Here is a 22,694-nt window from a genome sequence, read left to right on the forward strand (position 1 = left end):
TATGCTCGATGCCATAATTTGTGGCTGAAGCTCTCAAATCGTTGGTTTCTCTGAAAAATGACGTTTCTAAAGGAGAAAGTGGTTGGACATGAGTCGAGAAAATAGCTTAAAATTGTCTCAATTCAAGTCCAAACCTTCGATCCACGCCTTTTGACTTAAATTGGGAGTGGTAGAGAAAAGTGAACTACTCATCTTATTTTCATTACAATTTGTTTCCTTTGCTGCGTTTAAATTATTAATGTTGACTTTATGTACACTCAGGCAAATTCTTATTACAATTTCCATAAGATACGTCTTATGAAGCGCCTTTCATAGTGTAAAACTATTTTTGAAGTAGAATTACGTCTTACGGCAACACTAAAGAGGTGCAAAATGAAATTCGATTTATTAATTTTTTTAATGATTAACGGCATTTCGGTGAGGTACGAAAACATGTGCTTCGATCCATCCATGTATCATTGTATAGAATAGATCAATGACTTTACTTATTTTAGACAATAATACGGTGCGGGACAAATAATCTTCATGACTTTCATTTGATATTCTTCCTTTTAGAATTTAACATCTCGCCGAAATGCCATTAATCATTAAAAAACTGAATCATAACCCAGCAGTGATGATCTAAAAATGGGAAATTAGCGAATGAACTTCGCGTCACGAACACATTCCAATTAAAGGACATCCCAAGGGATTGCAGTGGAGAGAGAATTCTTTGCATTTGGAATGGTAATGATCAAAATTCCACAAAGCTTCACAAATTGCAACAATTTGCCACAATTAGCACATTTTCACTCTCTCTGAGCTCCGTTTCCTCTCATTTTAACTTAAACCTTCTAATTCTCTCTCACAAATTGCCACAAATTACCACAAATTCAATCATTGGCTTCACAATTTGTGTGATCATTGACGATGATTCTCCGTTTATCTCAGTCCCCTGGGACATCCTTTCCGAAGAACATTTTGTATTGCCTGTGTGTTGATACACCAATACTAATAAAGCGCAAATACAGATTTGTGCTTGGAAAGAAACAACTGCCGAGCTGTAGCCACATCCTGGCAATGTTATACAAACCGTATGGAGCACATCTCTCAGATTTCCCCTCAGATTTCCCCTTTTTTGACAGATTTAAGCTTTTTTCTTCAGATTTGAGCTTTCATCTCCTATGCTCTCAAGGCAAAAAAAGCTTAAATCTGAGGAAAAAAAGCTTAAAAACGAGATTCACCAACACTTAGTTAAAAGATGTTGGTTACACGATACATAGACAAATAATGTATCGTTGCCGGGACCTGGCTGTAGCCTAGCTTCAACCGTGTTCAAATTTTTAAGTAGAGCTGTTTTCCCGCTGTCCTGGCTGCTGACCCGGCTCTGACCGCCGCTCCCCCGGGGAGGACCAAGCAACCGAAGCTCCCAACAGAGCCAACAGGTAGAAAGAAAACTACTAAGGTTGATGACAAACTGGGGTGGCAACTCTTTGCTTTCTGCGTTATAATAAGAACGCACGCAAGGCTTGGTGTTACATACTGGTCCACTGAATTTTGCTACGGAATCTCACCATTCTTCATCTGGTCAAGCCTGGGATTGTCTTATTTTATCGTGAGCTATTGAGAGACGAATTTCAAGAATTTCAAACTCCTCACAAACATAAAAATTTATTGCGGTTTATGCGGGGAAAACATTCATAAGCATTTTTTCACACATTGAGTTATTTAGTTAATTTTCACAAAATCGAACTATTCTTCGATATATTATTATGGTTTCAACTCAAAATAACTGGTTAAAAAAAACAATTGGAGTTTCTTCTTGTTGCGCTTTGACACACGGACAACTTGTTCAGTCCAAAGATAAAAGAATTTCGGAAAAGAAAGGTACCAAACATTTGTATGCCAGTTTGAACATCGATAAAGTTTAATTTTTGCCGCATTATCGCAACAGTTTTTATGCAAGACTCTTTCTTCCAAAATATTTTTTTTTTACAAGACTCTTTCATTGAACAAAAAGTGGTCCTGAAAAGGACCATTTGATATCAGGAAACAGAAATATTAAAAAGCTGAATGTTTATGTTATGAACATCAATTCCATCCGTAAAAGTATCAACCCGTAGACTTATAATCTTACTGCTGGTTTTCTTAATACCCCGAAAAACACCGTCGCTTACTGCTGGCTTTTATAACTTTTATAATTGCAGTCCAAACCGTTTACCATCGCCAAGACCATCAACCAAGCTGTTGGTCGAATCGAAGGTGTTAATCCAGCCGAAGGCGGATCCAGTTATCTGCTAAAGGGCCGCAGCCAGGAGCAAGCCACCAAACTAACCTGCATCAACCAACTCATTGATGGAACCCCCGGCTCCATCATCTCCCATCCAACTCTGAACACCACTCAATGTGTTGTCATGTGATCTCATCTAGGAGCTGACAGATCAGGTTACACAACATACACAACAATATCAATCAACTCCTCACTAAATGAAGTCAGCATCCAACTCAAATCACCCATAAAAATCACCATAGTCTCGTTCTACATACCCCCATGCAACCACTGAATGAATACACCCAAGAATTTGAAGAACTTCCTTCTTCTCTTCTTAATATTGGGTGACTTGAATGCTTGAATGCTCTCAAATCAGCCGAAAAGGAGCGTTCATTGAAAATATCTGCTCTACCAACAATTTGGACATTCTGAACAACTCATTACCCACAAGAATTGACCCCTCCACTGACAATACGTCTACCTTGGACCTAAGTTTAGTATCCTGCAATCTCAGTCAGAAATTCTCCTGGATAGTTCTAGAAGACACTCATGGTAGTGACCACATCCCAATCGTTGTTTCACTCGAGCATTCCACCCCGATCACAATTCCGATTTCACCTTACAAGAACTCGACATCGCCCTTAGTAAGGTCAGAGGACGTTCCGCTGGTCAAGACGAGATTGGTTATTCCCTTTTGAAAACCTTCCACTGATCGGCGAGATTCTGTTCCTGGAAACACTCAACGATGAAGCTTAATCATACCAATTCCCATACCCGATTAAGACCTTTTCCTCATTAACAGCTACCGCCCTATCACCCTGTTGGACTGTGCAGGGAAGATTCTTGAACGCCGGGTTAAACGCCGTCTAGTCTCCTTTCTCGAGCCGAACAACCTCCTCGACACAATACGGTTTGGCTTTCGCCCTGGATGCTCCACTGACGACCACCTCACCACATTTGAAAATCTCGTTGCCGACTCCATCGATAACAGCCAACACTTGGAGTGGTTATGCTTGGACCTCTCTAAAGCGGGCCACAGACAACACAACATTTGTACAAATGCGATGAAATTCGATGAAATTTTGTCGCTGTAAACACGATTTGCATAGTGTATGACACTGCTTGAATGAGCGCCCAAACGGTTGGAGTAAAATCGGTCGGTATCGAAATATTTTGTACAAACCATCCTCCCAGCCGGGGTGGAGATGTTTTTCTTGTTGCTGTTGCTGTTTTCGCCAGCAATCGTTTGTGTTCGCGTGAAAAATGTTTGTATAGTGTGTGGGCGAGCATAGATCAAACAATCGTCGTGGAATCATCGAATTTGTACAGGCCATTTGTGTAGTCTATGACCCGCTTAAGGTCTTTGACCGGGTCATTCCGCCATCAAATTTTGTCCAGGCTAAAACAATTGGGTGTTCTGGGCAGGATGGGGTATTTAATCCGCAGCTTTTTTTTTTTTTTTTTTTTTATTTTTTTTAAATATGTCTTTATTAGTCTTTTAATCATTACATTTAAGTTACATTATTAAAGTTAAATTAAAGTGTTCAGATCAATTATGATCAGTGCAACTCTTTGATACAGTTAATTTTAAACATTGTTTATTTGATTTAAATTTGCTTAAGCAATAAATAATTTGATTTATAGGAGAATATCCTGTTGAGCAAAAAAAAAAAAATGTATAAACTTAATCCTAAATCCTAAAAACTAACTTAATTGTAAAGAGAACGAATCTCTGCGATGGAAGACTGCATCGATTTGCCTCTGAAGTTGGAGATGATGTTGTTGGCCATCTCTCCGATCGATTCTATGCCTGCAATCCGATGAAGATCTTCGGTGCTGTGCCAAGGTGGAAGCCGCAAAATCATTTTCAGAACCTTGTTCTGAATCCTCTGGATGGCTTTCTTCCTCGTCGCGCAGCAGCTAGACCAAATCGGAACTGCATACATTATCGCTGGTCGAAAGACCTGTTTGTAGATTAACATCTTATTTCGCAGACACAACCTGGATTTCCTGTTGATGAGAGAATAAAGAGATTTAGTGTATTTATTACATTTAGATTGAATATCTTCAATGTGATTTTTAAAAGTAAGATTCCGATCAAGTGTAAGTCCCAGGTACTTCACGTGATCAGACCATTCTAATGAAACCCCATTAAAAGTTATGGAATGATTTTCATTTGGTTTTAAAAAATTTGCTCTTGGCTTATGGGGAAATAAAATAAGTTGAGTTTTGGAAGCGTTAGGAGAAATTTTCCACATTTTCAAGTAATTCAAAAAGGAATTTAAATTTTGTTGCAATCTACTGCGTACCACCCGTAAATTTCGACCATTGGCTGAAAGCAAAGTATCATCAGCAAATAATCTTCTACCTTTTCCTTCTGGTACATCAGGAAGATCAGAAGTAAAAATATTGTATAAAATTGGCCCAAGTATACTGCCTTGAGGGACACCAGCTCTAATGGGTGTCCTTTCAGAGCATGAATTTTGATAGCTTACTTGTAAGGTTCGGCTAGTCAAATAATTTTGAATAATTTTGGTGAGATATACAGGAAAATCAAATCGAGCTAATTTAGCTACTAAACCTTTGTGCCAAACACTGTCAAAAGCTTTTTCAATATCAAGAAGAGCAACACCAGTTGAATAACCCTCAGATTTGCTAGCGTTAATCATATTAGTTACACTCAAAAGTTGATGTGTAGTAGAATGTCCATGACGAAAACCAAATTGTTCATCAGGGAAAATAGAATTCTGATTAATGTGAATCATCATTCTATTCAAAATAACTCTCTCAAATAGTTTACTTAAAGAAGGAAGCAAACTAATTGGTCGATAACTTGAAGGCTCTGAAGCACTTTTTCCAGGTTTCAAAATTGGAGTTACTTTGGCATTTTTCCATTTATTGGGAAAATATGCCAAGTGAAAACATTTGTTGAAGATTTTAACTAAAAAATTTAAAGTGCTTTCAGGCAACTTTTTAATAAGAATATAAAAAATCCCATCTTCCCCCGGAGCTTTCATATTTTTAAATTTTTTGAAAATCAATTTAAGTTCATCAATATTTGTCTCACAAGAACTTTCAAACACATTTTGCTTTGAAAGAATATCATCAAATTCTAGGGAAATTTGAGCGTCAATAGGACTGACAACGTTTAAATTAAAATCATGAGCAGACTCAAATTGTTGGGCTAATTTTTGAGCTTTTTCTGAATTAGTTAAAAGAAGTTTATCCCCATCTTTCAAAGTAGGAATTGGCTTCTGGGGCTTTTTCAGAATTTTTGTTAATTTCCAAAATGGCTTTGAGTAGGGTTTTATGTCCTCTACTGCTTTAGCAAAATTTTCATTACGAATGAAATTTAAACGACGTTTGATCTCTTTTTGAAGGTCGCAATAAATAAATTTTAAATAAGGATCCCTAGTACGTTGATATTGGCGTCGACGAATGTTTTTCAGTCGTATCAAAAACTGAAGATCATCATCAATTAAAGGTTGATTAAATTTATGTTTAACTTTAGGTATTGAAGCGGCTTTAGCATTGACTATTGAAGTTGTCAAATTTTCTACAGCTAAATCAATATCTTCTATTGAATTCAGTGGAACGTTTACATCTAAATTACGTTCAATAAAATTCATATATCGCTCCCAGTTAGCCTTTTGAAAGTTAAAAGTTGATTTTAAAGGGTTTTCAATGGGACTTTGGGATAAAGAAAATGTTACTGGAAGGTGGTCTGAATCGAGGTCCGCATGAGTAACTAATTGACTACAATGCTCGCCTAAATCCGTTAGAACCAAATCAATTGTGGAGGGATTTCTAATTGAAGAAAAACAAGTATGCCCATAAGGATATTCAACAGTATAATAACCTGCAGAGCAGTCATTAAACAAAATATTCCCATTTGAATTTGATGAAATATTATTCCAAGATCGGTGTTTTGCATTAAAGTCACCAATAATAAAAAATTTAGATTTATTTCTGGTGAGTTTTTGTAAATCTCCCTTGAAAAAATTTTTCTGTTCACCGCTGCATTGAAAAGGCAAGTATGCGGCAACAATTATAGTTTTCCCCATAGAAGTTTCTAATTCAATTCCAATTGTTTCTAAGACTTTTGTATTGAAAGAAGGAAGAAGTCTAAATTTGAGACGACTATTGATGACAATAGCTACACCCCCACCTTGTCGATCAAGTCGATCATTTCGTAAAATTTTAAAGAAAGCATTGCTTTTCAAGTTATTGTCTGGCTTTAAAAAAGTTTCAGTGATGGCAGCAATATGTATGTTTTGAGTTTTCAAAAATAAAAAGAATTCATCTTGGTTAGCCAGCAAAGATCTAGCGTTCCAATTCATAATATTTAAACATCTATTTGGATCCATGAGGGAATCGTAAAGTCATAATAATTTTGTTAGCATAATTAAAAGAAGTTTGAAAAGCTTCAAACATTGAATTTGCTTTCAACATAAGTTGCATCATTTCCATTAAATTTTGATGCAAAAATTTTAATTTTTCCTCAGTAATCTCACCCAAATCAACAAAATTGTTAGAATCAGAAGAGGAAGGAGAAGAAAAAGTATTTGAATTTCGGGGATTTTCCCAAGCCTTCGCATGAACGTTGAGACTTGGTTTTTTCCCATTTTTATTAGTTAAACCTGAAGAGGGCAACCCATTTTCAACCACCTCTGAGAACGATAAACAACGAGTCTGTGGCGCAGAATCAGCCCAGGTAACATTAAAATCACTTCGGGTATTACCCAGCCGTGATTCCAATGTAGGCCGAGGCTGACTGCGAACAGGCTGGTTGTTTGCCGGACCGACGTTTGAAGACGAAAAAGAGGAAGGAGGAGAAGAAACTTTTCTGGAAACTTTGGGGGTTTTCCTAGAAGCAACAATTTTTGCCCTAACGGGACAATCTAGAGAATTCGAGGAATGATTACCTGCGCAATTCGCACACTTAAAAAATTCTGTTTTTGGCTTATCACCACCAAAAAGGCATTTAGATTTTTCATGATCGAATGAGCCGCAAAACATGCATCTAGCATTCATTCTACAATTTTTAGTGCCATGACAAAAAGCTTGACAACGACGACATTGCGTAATATTTTGTAAAAAATTGGTATGGGATTTACGAAAAGGTTCAAATTTTACTCGACAATGAAACATAAGACGAGCCTTTTCCAAAATTTTCAAATTATTAACCTGATCCTTTTTAAAATGGATCAAATAAAGTTCAGGAGCAAAACCAACACTACTGGTATTATTCGTGTTGGTTCTTTTCCTCATTTGAATTACTTGAATTGGAGAAAAACCTAACAAAGAATTTAATTCATTTGTGATCTCATTCGGTGTTTGATCGCCAGTGAGACCACGAAGTACAACTTTAAAAGGACGATCACTTCTAGTGTCGTACGTAAAAAATTGGTGTTTTTTATTATTCAAATAAGTTAAAATTTTTTGAAAATCATTAAAAGATTCCGCCAATATACGAGCAGTTCCCCTTCGACCGATCTGAAAAGAAATCTTCACATCCTTGACGGAAGTGACGATTTCTTTTCGAAAGGCATTGAAGTTAGGAATCGTGACCGTTATTGGTGGAATCTTTTCGTTTTTAAGAGTATAAGAAGAAGAAGGTTTCTTAGTACTCTTATCAGAATTAAATATGAATATTTCCTCATCACCGATGTTATGAAGGACATCGAATGAATTGGAAATTTCAACTTTTTTGGGCGATGGACCTGAATTAGGTTCGGCAATCCTTTTCCTACCGGCCCTTGAGCCAGCCGATGACTTCCCCATGCTGGAAAGAAAAGAGAAAATATGAATAAAAGAAAATGAAAATAATTTTAGCACTGAAAAGTGCTGATTGAAATACAGGTAAGGAAAAAATAAATAATGTAAAATGTTCCTGCAGGTACACAGCAACGATACGATGCTCCGGCGTACGTGTTGACGGCTCAACGGTACAGATGGAAGTGATTAATCCGCAGCTTCGTTGTTTCTTGTTGGGATGCAATCACTCTTTGACATTTTTTTTTCCTTGTAGGGGAGAGCCCACTGCGACCAGTAGTTGATCTTCTATTGTGGTAATTACCCCGCGTTCAGGATCACCTGCACTATGGGTTGAAGTGACAGTTGATTGCTGCCTAAGCATTTTATCCCAATCGGGTATGATATCAAAAATGAATGATATAACCTTTTTAGGGCTGATATGCAACCATATTTCTTGTGCGCTTATTAACTTTGCCCCAAGTACACGCTCTCTCCTATTAAGGAGGGCGCAGCAGTTGCATAGAAGATGCTCTGCCGTTTCTTTTTCGAACCCGCAGAACCGACAGTCATCGTTTTGAATAATGTTTATCCGTTTGAGATGTTGTTTTGTTGGACAATGTCCGGTCAAGAGACCTGTGTAAGTACTTAACTCGTGCTTACATAGGTTCAACATGTTTTTGGAGAGTCGTGCGCTTGGTTCAATGAATCTTTTCACCTGAGCTACTCCCTCTGCTGTTCTCGAATTGGAGACAATACTGGTGCTTTCCCAGTTCTTAAGTTCCATATTCAAGGCATCGGAGTATCTCCTGTGGAGCTATGGAGCTATCGTCGGCTGTGGAGTATCTCCTCGATACTCCACAGAAAGGTTCAGGTCCAATTAACAGGCCCGGAGATCCTTCCCTAGCTAGCTGGTCTGCTTCTTCGTTCCCTAGGATACCGCAGTGGCCTGGAACCCAGAATAAAAATACTCTGTTCCGTATGGCCAGGTTTCTTAGTGCAACAATACACTCCTATACAAGCTTGAAGTTTGTGTACCTATATCCTCTTTTCAAACAGGCTAAACTACATTCTAGAATTGCTTGAACTTCTGCTTGGAATACTGTTGGCCAGTTTCCCGTAGGAATTGAGATCCTGAGTCTAGGTCCGAACTCCCCTGCCCCAGTTCTATTTTCTATTATCCGTTTTTGAACCATCAGTAAAGAATTTTATCGATCCGGAAGGAACCGCAGGCCCACCTGACTCCCACACGTCCCTATCGTTGATAGTTACATTGTATGGTATGTCTAGATTGAAAACGGGTTCCATACAGTCATCGTTTTTTACAATGAGTGAGTTAATTTTAAATAAATATCTTCAGGATTTTTAAGTGTCCTGTAAGATCCCCCTCATAGAGTGTTTTGTTTTTGGAGAGTCTCAAGGCACTGCGTTCTGCCTCTAGCTTAATGAATTGATGTAGTGGCAGAATATTTAGTAGTGCATTAAGGGCCTCGTTTGATGTGCTTCGCATAGCGCCAGTTACAGCTAGCGTTGCTATTCTTTGAAGCTTCGCTAGTTTCTTCCGGGCCGTAGCTTGCACAGTTTTGGTCCACCATACCACTATGGGGTTTGAGGCGGCAAAAAGTCAAAAACTGAACTTTATCGGATCGCTTTTTTATTTTTACTAGTTAATAACTATATTTGACTAAGATGTTCCCATTTTTTCAACTCATTATCTTGAAAACTGAACACACCACAGACATCAGACTTTGAAAAATTGAAAAATGTATATGATAAAGAAAAAAATTTAAATCACATTTATTTCCATGGAAAACATTTTTTTCTTAAATTTAATTTTCTTAAATTGAAAGCTTATATTAAAAGCTATCATTTGAACCATTAAACATTTTTACACACTTAATTGATCTATGATAAAAATGAGTAAATAATAATTTTTTTCAAATGTCAAAAACTTTAAAGCGTTGCCAAAAAAATCCCCGCATTTCCCCATGCTCCTTTCACTATAAAGATCTTGTTTAAGGTCCTAAAAATACAATGAAAGAGATTCCAGGCACCTTAAAGCACCGTTTTTTTAGTTATAGTTAAATAAAGCTGAAAATATCATGATTCGCATTGCACCTATTAATGAGTATAAATTCAATAAAAGTGATGTTGCTTTGTCAAAAAAAAATGTTTCTCATGATTGATCAATCATTTCACACATGTTTCTCTTGAGTTTCATGAAATATCTTGATGTTATTTATCATTTAATGATCAATTAGTCCAAAACCCGGTTTTCAAAAGAAATAAAAAGTAGGGTCAAAAATAACACCATGCAGCGTACTTTAAAAGTTATTTATACAAATTTTTTGTAAGAATTTATTTTAAGTTAGTTGTTTTTAGTTAAAATAGTAATTTTCATTCAAATTTTTCAAAAATAACAAAATATTCCAAAACACCTAATCATACTTTTTGCCGCCTCATTGTATGGAACTGCCCCATAGTGCATACTAAGGAGGCATAACAGATTTTGGGTCTTATTATAGCTGTAAATATCCAATAGATAATTTTCGGCCTTAGTCCTCATTTTTTCCCTACTCCTTTGAGGCAGACCCACAGAGATGCTGTAGCTTTGGCTATTACATGCTCTATTTGTGGCTTCCATGATAGTTTTGAGTCTAGTATGATTCCTAGATATTTCACCTGTGATTCGAAGTTTATCATTTCCCAATCTAGTGTTAGAGGTTTTAGTGCAGTTTTTCGTCTCGTAGTGAATGCTATCACAGTAGTTTTGGAAGGGTTAATGTTCAGTCCCTCTTCCCTGCACCACTCTTTGACATAGTTCCAGAGAATGTCAATGTTCTGGTTATCCTAACCACCTGCTCCTCTCTTGTCCATACACCTGGAACAACACCACCGAAAACAAGCTGAGGGAGGTCAAAAACTGCAGCTATGCATAAAACAACCGGAACTCCTTCTTTGAGCGGAAAACCCCAACTCGAATACGCATAGGACACACAAGATTGACCCATGCTATCTAATGGGTAAAGAGGACCCTCCGATCTGCCCTACTTGCAGCATAACCATCACCATCAAACACATCTTCACGGAATGTCCCATATACCAGCAAGCCTGGACTGTGACCTAGCAGACAACCTTCGACAGATCCTGTCGAATTACCTTGAATAAGAGGACAAAATGCTCTCATTCCTTCGGAGCAGCAACATCAACGAAGAAATATAAACGTTCTTCTACCCATTTGTCCTTACCAAAACCCCTTTTTTTCCCTTTCCTATCCCGCTTCAAAAAAAAAAGCTAAAAGATTACACAACAAAATTACAAAAAATAATATAACAAAAAAAACACTAGCCACGGTAGGAGACAGGATGAATCATCCAACCGGATGAAAATCTCCAAAAAAAACTCAATCTGCATAAGGTCGTCAAGCGTCATCTTGTGTGGGCTCAGTAAGTGGCGGATTTTTTTTTCGTGGTTTGCAGAACGCAGCAGCAAAACAGAGTCTACGGTTTGTTACCAACCTGTATATATATCTCAGGTGGCGTTTTTTGTAAACATTGCATCGCTGTACCAGCGAAAACTAGAGAAAAAAATCATTGCCAACTGCTGTTTACAATTCTCGCCTAGGATACATAAACATCCTGGCAAGTGACTCAGGCTTTGTTTACCTTTTTACTTTTTTGGATAACGAGTTCTGGAATAGTGTGCGTATTTGTTCGTCACATTTATTTGTACCTCATTGGGTTGTTACCACTACACCCAAAATAATTAGGAAGTTATTTTTACGGTATTTTTCACGTAAACTAAGATTTCGATGCATCATATCGATTCTACGTGAATTTTGTAGTAACTCCAGAGCAGCAAGAACGCCCCGGTAGCAACTACTTTACTTCCACATAACTGACTCATGAATTTCACGTAAAGTCTAAGTGGTTGATTTCAAATCCGTTTTGTGCATTCTTCTCCAGCGTGTGGTGGTAAATTCAAATTAGAATATGGAATTGTGGTCTGTCAGCTTTTTTCCATGTTGCAAATTTTTTTGAAGCCGTTATGCCTGTTGTCATCACGATCGAATATTCAACTGTTTTGGATTTGTCGTTTTGGTAAGTGATAATAATTCTTAATTGTAATCAGCTAATTTTTGTTTTTCATTTTTCTGATAGCAATGGCTCTGGATAAAAGTGCTCAGGATGTTGAACGGAACACCATTTACGGAACAACAGACAACGTAAAATATTTTTTTTTTCAAATAATACTTTTTTTATTAATGTACTTTTCAATTTTTACAGGATTTCAAAAAGAAAGCTGCGTTGTAGGATGTCCAAAACTAAGTGTTTTTATGCTTAAAAAGTGTAGTGTTAAAGATGTGCGATGATGGTAAAATAAAGTTTATTCACAACGAAATTTAGTTTTTTTAATCACTATGAAAAACAACAGAAACAGCAAGAAAAAAACACCCTTACTTTCATACGGATAATAAAAACATTCCTCGTTTCTTTCATAAACAAACCGCATTGAACTGACAAAAAATTCACGTAAAATGTAGGTGCGTTCCATGAAGCACAAATTCTTATAGGGACGCGTTCACATATCGATTTCGTAGCATCTACGTGAAAATCAATTGGATAAAAATTATGTAGTTTTTCACGTAGCCCCTATGTGCGGATTATTTTGGGTGTATGGAATTGATGTTCATAGACTTTCAGCGTTTTAATAATTTGGCTTTCTCGTGCCAAATAGCCCTATTAGGGTTACTATTTGTTCCATAGAAAGAGTCTTGTAACAAAAGAAATAATTCTTTAAGAATGTTGAAGGAAACAAGGGATCGTGTTTACAAACTGCAGGGTTTTGTCTGTATCTTTCTTTTCCTCCTTTGACCATGACAATATGTACAATTGAACGCTCTCTCGAGTACAACCAAAATTAAACAATCAAAAGGGGAAAAAATAGAGAAGTTGAAAAATGTTTAAAGAACGGTCACTACGGAACCAAAGTGTTTGAGATCACAGCAAAGAATTGAGAAGACTCAAATAGTTATTTTTTTCGTAATTCTACGATCACGGTAGATATACGACCTCTTCAACTTTTAATTAAAAAAAGTCTTATGAAATTATTTCAATTTTCAAACGAAGTTCTTATGAAAAATAGAAGAAACGACTTTGTGAAAAAAATAATGAACACATGCATTCCATCAGTCATATTCTAACTGACAAAGTTACGGAGTTATACATTTTATTTTTCTGAATGGTAAGTTCGTATTGAAGTTTAATTTTCGTGAACGTTTAACATATTTGTAATCTCAAATTTGTTTTTTGTTTACTTTTCAGCACGTTGACCGGGAAAAACCCAAGGTCGAAGGACCGGATGCGGTCGAACAACTTCTTCGGCACCGGGTTTTGATGTGCTGCTGATGATGACAATAACGTATGTAATTCCAAAAAAATTATCCAAACAATAAAATGAAATTTTTCAACATCAATTGTTTTGAACTATTCTCAGCAAACATATCCTGTTTCATAAGACCCTCTTATGAAAATCAACGACTCGGCCCGGTTGTCTGGACTTCATTGAAAAATGACCAGATTTCGCCCGGATTTATTCACTTCATTTTTGGCAATAAACAAAAATAAAAAGAAATTGTGTAACAAAAATTTTATATTTATTCCTCCTTAAAACAAATTTCTTTTGATCAAGTTTTATAAAAATAATCATGCAAGATTTTTTGGAAGGCTAAAATTCAATTGAAAATCTGTCGATGAGTTTTGTTAAAAATAAAATTTCTATTTTTTTCTGGTTTTTTGTTGAGTAATTGCTGGGGTTTGACAAAATTTGAGAAGATATTGCCCGGATTGTTGGTCGTCAATTTTGAATTAAATGCTTAGATTTTGCAACGTATTCAAATAGAATTGCCCGGATTTGTCCGCCTGGATGCGTACTGAAAACATTTTTGGCAACCTTAATTTAGAATAACTAAATTTATTTATAAAGTTCATAAGAATTCCTATTACTAAATCCTATTACTAAATTAAAGTTCATGTTTTGTGGCTAGAATTAATCGATCCTGTGTTGCAATTTTTTCAATGCTTACCAGTTGCTTCATCATTAATAGGATCAGTAATTTATAACAGTCGATGCATACCTGAAAATAAAGAAAAATAAATGAAATTGTATAATAAACCAGCCTCAATATTATTTCACAATCAAAATAGGTACACTGAACCCAAAATCTCACTTAAAAAATACTAGAAGAATCACTTAAAAGTGAAAACTCAGTGAATTTCTTCATTTCAAGTGGCTCATGTACATTTAACTTGCCTCTCACTTGAGTTTTAAGTGACCGAATCAATATTCACTTACTCATCACTTGAGTTTTAAGTTACTGGCACTGAATGTCTTCAATGCTCATTTGAAAATCACTTGATCGGTCCCTTAAGCCAAAATTCACTTGCCCATCACTTAAAATTCAAGTGATTTTTGCATAGCAAATGTCAACAATGTCAGTATTGATTGTTTTATTGTTGTTTGGAAAAGGAACCACAGAGGTTTGTTTGAGTTGGTAGGTGCAGAATTAGATTTATTTAGATTTTTTTTAAACAATTATATTTTTCCATAGGTCGACAGAAACATCGTGACACGTCCCAGTGACCTTTTTCATTTATTTTACAAGTATTCAAGTGCAGTGAAAGGAAAGTAAGTATCATGCAAAACAACAAGTGAGGAAGTGAATGATTTTTTCAAGCCAAAATTTCTTTTTGAACCCAATAAGGAAAAAAAAGTGAGTTTTTTTCTACGTTGTTTTTTTTTTTATAAATAATTGTTTAGAAGAAAAAAAGTTGATTCATGTTTGATACTCGAAATTTAACCTAAAATCACTCGCTTAATTTGAAATACTGAGCCCGGCTTCATTTTACTCAGACTTCGCCTTTTGTATGAGGCAGCCGTCGCTTGATCTAAAACGACTCAGTTTTCCGAGTAGCGGCTACTCAGACGACACGAAAATTGGCACTCAGCAAATTCGAGTGCTTGAAGGCTACAACTGAGTAAATGTTGATAAGTTTCTTCCAGGCCTTCCATCACTTGTCGCTTTTGTCTGCAATAAACATCGGAAAACCCAATTTCTAATGGTAAATATCAACTTATGATAACAATTAGATAATTTTGATTTCATTTTAGGGCTTAATAATGGAAAATACCCTAATCTATGGGTATAGGAATCTTTCTCGGATAGCGAAGCAAATCACAATGAGAAAAGCAACAACTGTGAAAATTTAGTTTAAGATTTCTGGAAAATATAATATTATATTCCAAAAAATTTTACTGTTTTTATTATTTTAATCTACATTATTATTAATTCTCTGTGTTAATAATTCCACTGGGTTTGATTATTCCTACGTAAAAGAAACGGCCAAAATTCGCTCCGGAATGATTCGCGCATTCTGAGTAACCCCTACTCAGATGTCGCAAAAAGTCGTTTAGTCAGAACTGAGTAAGTGCGGTTTTGGCGACATCTGAGTAGGGGTTACTCTGAACTGAATAACTGAAAGTTAGCGAGCACTACAACTGAAAGATATTAATGACCTGAGCAAACATTTGAAATTGACTTTGCCACTCACTTGAAATTCACTTGATTGGTCACTTTAGTGATTTCACTTGACTGTCACTTAAAATTCACATGACTTTACGAACGGCCAAAATTCACTCCAGATGTCACTTACCTTTAAAGTGAAAATTATTTTCAGTGTAGGTATTGTGCCTGTGCTTAGTCTATATCTATAACATTCGCTGACGTCTACCAACAGTCTGTCTATACACTTACAGTTGTATGGAAAAACTTCCCAGACAACCAAATGTTGTTTACAACCAGGATCGCTTATAGCTTCATAAATTTTTCTCAACGTATTTGTAAAAAAAAGTCATTTAATTCAATTTCAGCTTCCTGTTTGAAAACCTAAATGGCAGCCAAGCAGTTTAAATATCGATCGAATATTGACAATGTTAAAATATTATCAAATTATGTAGCACACTGTCCGAAACTGTTCGCCCAAGATGCCGCATCGAAAGAATTCCCCACCAGGGGGTCTGAGAGCGCAAACATTCCATGCTCAGCTCTTTGGCCGTGTGCTTTCGGTTTCTCCACATTTGAAACCCACCCAGGCCCACAACAACCACAACATAGTTTTTCATAAGTGTCTTTCGGAGAGCATTATGACGACAAACATCGTTAACTGAAAGAATTTTCATACTATTTTTTTTTTCAAATTCATTGAAGAAAACCGCACACGACACCACACTAACTACAGTTGACACCGGGAGAGGCAAAATTTTAGTGTGGGGCGTTTTTTGGATGTTGTTTGAACTAAAAATCAGATGAAATTGATATGGAAAATTATACCAAGACAACATTCTGAGAAATTAATTGATTCAATGAACTTGTGTCATTCTGAGAAAAGACGATAAACATCTATATATTTAAAGAAAAAAAAAACATTGATTGGTGTAGTTCGATTTGTCATACCACAATGAGACACTGCCCTACAACAACGACAAAATCGTTCATCATAGGTGAAGATTGAGCTGAACAGATAGTTATTAGCAGGTGGCGTTTCTCTCTCTGTTCGCTTAAATATAGGTATGTAGATATGTCATTCGATTAGGCGGTCTCGGTATGATGGCCTCAGCCGTTTTTATAACGATAACCTCTCTACGACACAACAACACATACGCATCTGACTAACGACTAATGAAATCATTCAGAAATGGCTCTATAGCGACTAGCTGCTAGTAGGCAGGTAGTGACGGATCAGAGAGAGAGAGACCGCGACACAATCCCCACGACATTTGTCACGCAATCCTCCCGAATCATTCCGCTTGACTTGACTTGGCGGAACTAAACACAGGTGTTGACTACTACTAGGGTAGAGACTCACGATGGTGTTACAGTTCGAGGTTCGGTAACAAGCTGCAACTCTATAAAAACTTATCTGATGCGATCGGCACTCGAAGAGTAAGGCTAATGACCACTAGATGGCACTTTGATAAAAAGTGTACAACACGGGTGTTGCATAACCTGAGGGGAGTTGCTGCTACCCATGAGATGACTTCTTAACAGACGACGACGTGTTTTTCGTCGTTCTTGTTAGTGCGTGGTAGAAAACCGACATAGAAACAGAAACAAAAAACGTCACCATTCACCACTTCGAGTTGAGCAAAAACCGAAAACGGAAAGATGAGCTCATCATCATCATCATCATCAGAAGCAGTATCGCAGTCAACGGTCGTCAAGCACGCAAACTCTTGACCAATATTTACATGCTTTGAGGAAATTCATTAGCACACAACCGCATCAGTCGGTTAAGTGGTCGGTGGATGTAATGTAGAGATTTTAGAAGGGAAAATTGGCGGCAGGCGGTTTAAGAAGATGCTGATGATTATGATTGACCGACGATGAGATACCGCAGTGTGGTTAAAATTAGCAAACCCTTTACCAACACAGGAGTTAGTCGTTTTGAGTGCAGTTGATCATGCATCATAAACGCGGAATGTTGAAGTAAGTTAATCCAGTGCAAGCAATTAGCTTTCTGCATCGCATGCGGTTCGTAAATTTCATGGACCGAGAAGAAAAAAGAATACAGAAATGTTTTCCTACGATCAATACTAAAGCAACAGACTAAATTCTGAAAGGTTTTGTAACTAAATAATTGTGTTACCTATATAAAAAGTTTATAAAATATTGGTTGATGAATAGTGTATCTTCTTCAAGACTGCACTAAAGCTTAGCTTAGCTTAGCTTGATTGACTACTCACATCCACCTTAAATCGTTGAACCCGAAATGCTTTTCCTTTATTTAACCAATCCTTCAAGTGCTTATTGAAATTTTTTGTTCAACATTCTCAGTATAAGTACTTAAAATTCCACGATCGCAAGCGTGGCTCAGTAGAACAAGTTCCACATCGCCAATGGTTGCTACTTCATGATTGACACATGCCATCAATTTTGATCAGAGGTCAAACCATTGCAATGGTGCCTAGGACTGGCAGAACATTCACAATGCCAATAACTCATGCTATCTTTTTAAACATCAATAATGGCGCCGGCTACGTCCTAGCAGTCTACGGATAGGTTTGGAAAGAGAGAAAGGGTTGAAAGGACAATGTTGCGCTTTAGGGCCGAGGTCACCTCTGCATCCTAGTTAAACAATTTCGGGTTGGAGGGTTGGGTAAAAGGATATGATCAGGGGTAGGACTGATCGATCTTTGAAAGATCGATCTTTTCAGCTGAAATTTTCGATTTTTTAGATCAAATCTTTAGCATGGAAAAAAATCGATTAGATCGATTTATTTTCGATGCGATCTTTCGATTTATTGGATTCCTTTTTTCACTGACCCGAGATATTTAGATACAATCTAGTTTATCGATTTCATGTCAAACAAAGTCAATGAAAAAAAAAGTTTGAGTTTATTTTTTTAAATTTTTGTTGAATAATATCTAGGATTTACAGAAATTTGCCAGGATGTGTCCCCGGATTTTGAAATTACATGCCAGGTTTTCAAATAAAATAGCCCAGCCCGGATACGAACGTGTAAAATTCTGGCAACCTTAATCAATTCGATATTGAAATTTAATTAGCTTATCAGGCGTTTTAGTATGTAGATTTCGATACATCGTGAAAAGCTAAATTGAAACCTTAATAAAAGTAGCCCTCCTTTGTTTTCACTGAAAAAGATCGATCTATCAGAGATCGATCTTATAGCTCCGACTTTTTAGGTGGATAGATCCTACGACCTTTTTACTGAATCGATCTTAGAGATCGATCTTTTCCTGAGGTCGAACAATCCTAACAGGAAACACTTTTGACTAGTGTAACGATCTAAGTTTTCTATAATAAATTCTCCTATGCTTCTACTGTTTCCTACTGTTTACTGTAAAATGATTATAGAGACCTTGATCCCGTTTTAAAATCGCCATTTATTTCTCAAACAAAACTATCGATGCTTTCATTGGAGCCTTTTTTATTTTCTCAAGTACCATTCCACATAAACTGTAACATGAAAGAAGCAATGCTTTAATTCAATTCATCAAGACCATTTATAGGACAATACAAAATGTTTATCTGAGGAGGTTATTTCATATCTTGAAGGTTTTGTTTCACAACTTTAAAACATTGATTTACTGACTGACTACAATTTGCATTAAATTATTGATAAGACCTAAGAAATGATTTTTTTTTTGTGATGGTCCCACAGGCCCATTTGGGTCCTTCCTCCACCCCATACGCTTCTTTAGGAGTGGGAGGGACTATTTATCCTCTGTATAATTATGTTTACATTATTCGATCAATTCCTGTACGACTTGTTTGTCTTACTCCCGTGTATGTCCATCACCGTACATTTTATTTTTATCTGATACTTCTTCAGATCTTCATCACATCCATATGATCCTTTTTAGGATTGGTCATTGTTTCAGGTTGACTGTTTAACATATTGTATTGTCAGTTTCTTAAAGACATTCAGGTTCGAACTGTCTTTGATGTTCAGCGGCAGGTTATTATACATCTTCAGTCCGTTGTAGAAAACAGAACGTTTGGTCATCTCTTTTTTCGTGTTTGGTAATCTAAAATCTTGAGCTCTTCTTGTATTGTATCTGTGTATATCGATACCATACTGCAGACCGTCCAATAAATAAGATGGTAACATTCCTTTCTTCATTTTGTGTATGAAAATCAAACTGTTGTACGCAATTCTCTGCTTAACTGTCAACCATTGCAGCATATCAAGCATAAGAGCACTTGGAGTATATCGATTGCATCGTAACACTACTCGCATTATCTTGTTTTGTATTCTCTGCAGCCTTTTCGTTTGTGTATCTGATGCTTGAAGCAATATGGTAGCGCAATAGTCGAAATGTGGCATTTACACTTTTCTATTCTACCCCCTCTTCTTTCTCAAAATAAGAAGTTTAATTTATGTCTGCTATCTTATTAATGCGTTATTTAAAAAAAAAAATCGAACAAGAAATTATTGATTTACTTTTTCAAGCATTATTATCATTTGAAATCTTTTCGTTTCACATACCACTGCATTGTGTGGATATTCTACGTTTAGAAATTAATAAATCTACTAAATTTTCTTTTACAGATAAACGCAATTTTCTATCTAGATTCAGTAACTGCGTACTACTGTGAGTGAAATAAGAATATTACCACTTTGTGTTTTGCTTGTTAAAATATGAATGATTGAAAATCACCAAAATTTTCTTCTACAATTTGTTTTAAATTGTTTAACGGATAAATCAAGCATAAGTTTACTTTTTTTGGACGTTGCAATTGGCGTTGAGGACCGAAAATATGAAAAAAGGTTGCGAAATAAGAATAAGAACCGTGGAAGCACCAATGGCCGCGCACTTTCAACTTTAATCTTTATTTTCTCCAAAATTCAACAACGAAAATTTCTATGTTTCGCATTTTCGGATACCTCCGCTAGGTATCTTTCACTCGCCTTACTAGAAATAAATTTATTCTGCTTTTTGAGGTCAGGAAAAATAAAAACAAAAATCATTTTTGTCGGATGCCATTTTTTCTGTTCTCCTTAGCAAGTGAGCTAAACGGGTCCCTTTTTGTAATTCAGTTTTTTGTGTTTAATTCGAGCACCTTGGCAAAATTTTTCGAATGTATGTAAGTTATTTGTTGCTGTATAATGAATAAATTGTGAAGAAAAGTGAACAGTTTGAAGGTTCTGTTGCGGAAAAAATGACACTTTGGTTGTTAATGACCATTGGTACACTTGATTTTTGGAAGTTTCTATCGCCGTTCACGGAAAGTGTTCTAGTATTTATCAGCAGTTAAAATTAGAGAACTTCTTCGGAATTTCACAAAGATTACATAAGATTCACAGGCAAGTTTTCCAATCAATGTTTTCCTTCATTTAACCGGCTGAAAAAACACAATTTTTTGAAACAGTGTCAAAAGAAACGATTATATAATAAAAATTGATACAAGCTGTTGGAAATTTGAGGTTGGATAGCAAATTCGAATCTGTTTAGTTTTACTTGGTCAGTTTCCTCGTGGATTTTCAAACAGCTCGCCAAATTTGTGATGATTTATCGAAATCGGGACCGAAAACATTGTTCCAATATATCTTCCGGTAAAATAATGCTTTGTAAAAATGGCGCCTCATACTAATTTTGCTCCAGACTAGTTTCACAAAACAATGACGACAAATCGATGTTTGATGTATAAATCTTGAAAATCCTTACCTGAAAATAATCGCAATGAGCCTGAAAGCCTTGTAAACAGCATTTTAAACTGTTAGGATACCTTATTTACTGTTTAAACCAAATAAAGAAGTGCGCGGGCATTGGTACACTTGCGAGCGGCGATTGGAACAAGCATCATAAGCGTGCGCGGCCATTGGTACACCAACACTTTTTACAAATTCGCGTTTTTAGTGACGTTACAATAAGAAATCTCTCACTTTTAAATTTTTCGCTTAAAGAACGTAAGTTTTACTACGTGCCAGTGCTTTACTTTCCGGAAATGCACAAGAAACGATTTTTGTATTGCGGAAATTGCACCTATTTAGACTCCTGTGCAAATAATTTCCACGCAGAAATATTTTCGCACTGACGCACACATAGACAACCTGTGTCAGTTTTTTCAAATCAGCCGTTGCTCGCTTCTGATTTTCGAATCACATTTCCAAACGGCATAATCATTATTGTTTTGGCGATAATTATTATGAACCAAGGAGTTTAATAACGAAAATTGAACGATCAACAAATGAAAAGAAACGAACAGAAAACATAATGCATTCTGTACATTCGGGTACAAGAATGTAAGTGGAACAAATAAATCATGCATTTCGGGCGTTTTTCGAATTACTGAAAAATTAGCCAAAAAATTATGGATTCACTGACAATTTTTACTGACACACCAGTCGCAATTGTTTTTAATTCAATTTTATCCAAAGATGTAAAGAATATCGATATGTGTCATTGTCTATGTATAGGTCTGTGCGCAGATTTTACTGCGCGCAAATTATTTGCACGGGGGTCTAAATAGGTGCAATCTGCGCAGTTTGTTAAAGACGGCAACGGTGCGTATGAAAGTTGATTTTTTGGTAAAAATAATTTAATGTAACTGAACTCTGATGTTGGTCCTTTTTTCATATAGTCTCTTTTCAACTTTAAGCACATGATAGTTTATATAAAGAATGTGATGGTGTTAGTGAGGGCGGAATTGTTATCTGTCAAATCAGATTCTCTCAATAGTCTAAAAATTCATGCAATTGACAATACGGCACAGAGAACATTCGTCATAGCTTAAATGCGCGGCCATTGGGTCCTTCACGGTATTTCTAAAAATTTACTGTGTAAAACTGAATAATAATGCTTCTACGAATTATTCGAATAGATAACTGCATTTTAAGGAGTTTTCTTTAATTTCAAAGGTTTTAAAAGGGGGCTTGAAGAGATGCTCTTCTAGAACTAAGGAATTTGATATTCGAGATGCAAATCTTTATCAAACTACTTTCTTTCTTCATTAAAATGACGTGAAATGAGGAAATAAACATTCTGGGTTCATTTGAATCAGAAAAAAAACAGGTTGGAATTCAAAGGAGCAGAGAGCGAAGCCGACAGACGAAGAAATGCACGACACGCATCGTTATTTTGTCTGTCGGCTTCGCTCTCTGCCCG

General features: G+C 36.3%; 1 protein-coding gene across 1 annotated transcript in view; it reads right to left on the reverse strand.

Moving 5' to 3' along the window:
- LOC129750112 (NAD kinase-like) overlaps positions 1 to 22,694 on the reverse strand; it is a 181,797-nt gene that overhangs the window by 84,617 nt on the left and 74,486 nt on the right. The window lies entirely within an intron of this gene.

This window comes from Uranotaenia lowii, chromosome 2 (assembly GCF_029784155.1).
Source record: "Uranotaenia lowii strain MFRU-FL chromosome 2, ASM2978415v1, whole genome shotgun sequence".
In the NCBI taxonomy this organism is placed as follows: domain Eukaryota; kingdom Metazoa; phylum Arthropoda; class Insecta; order Diptera; family Culicidae; genus Uranotaenia; species Uranotaenia lowii.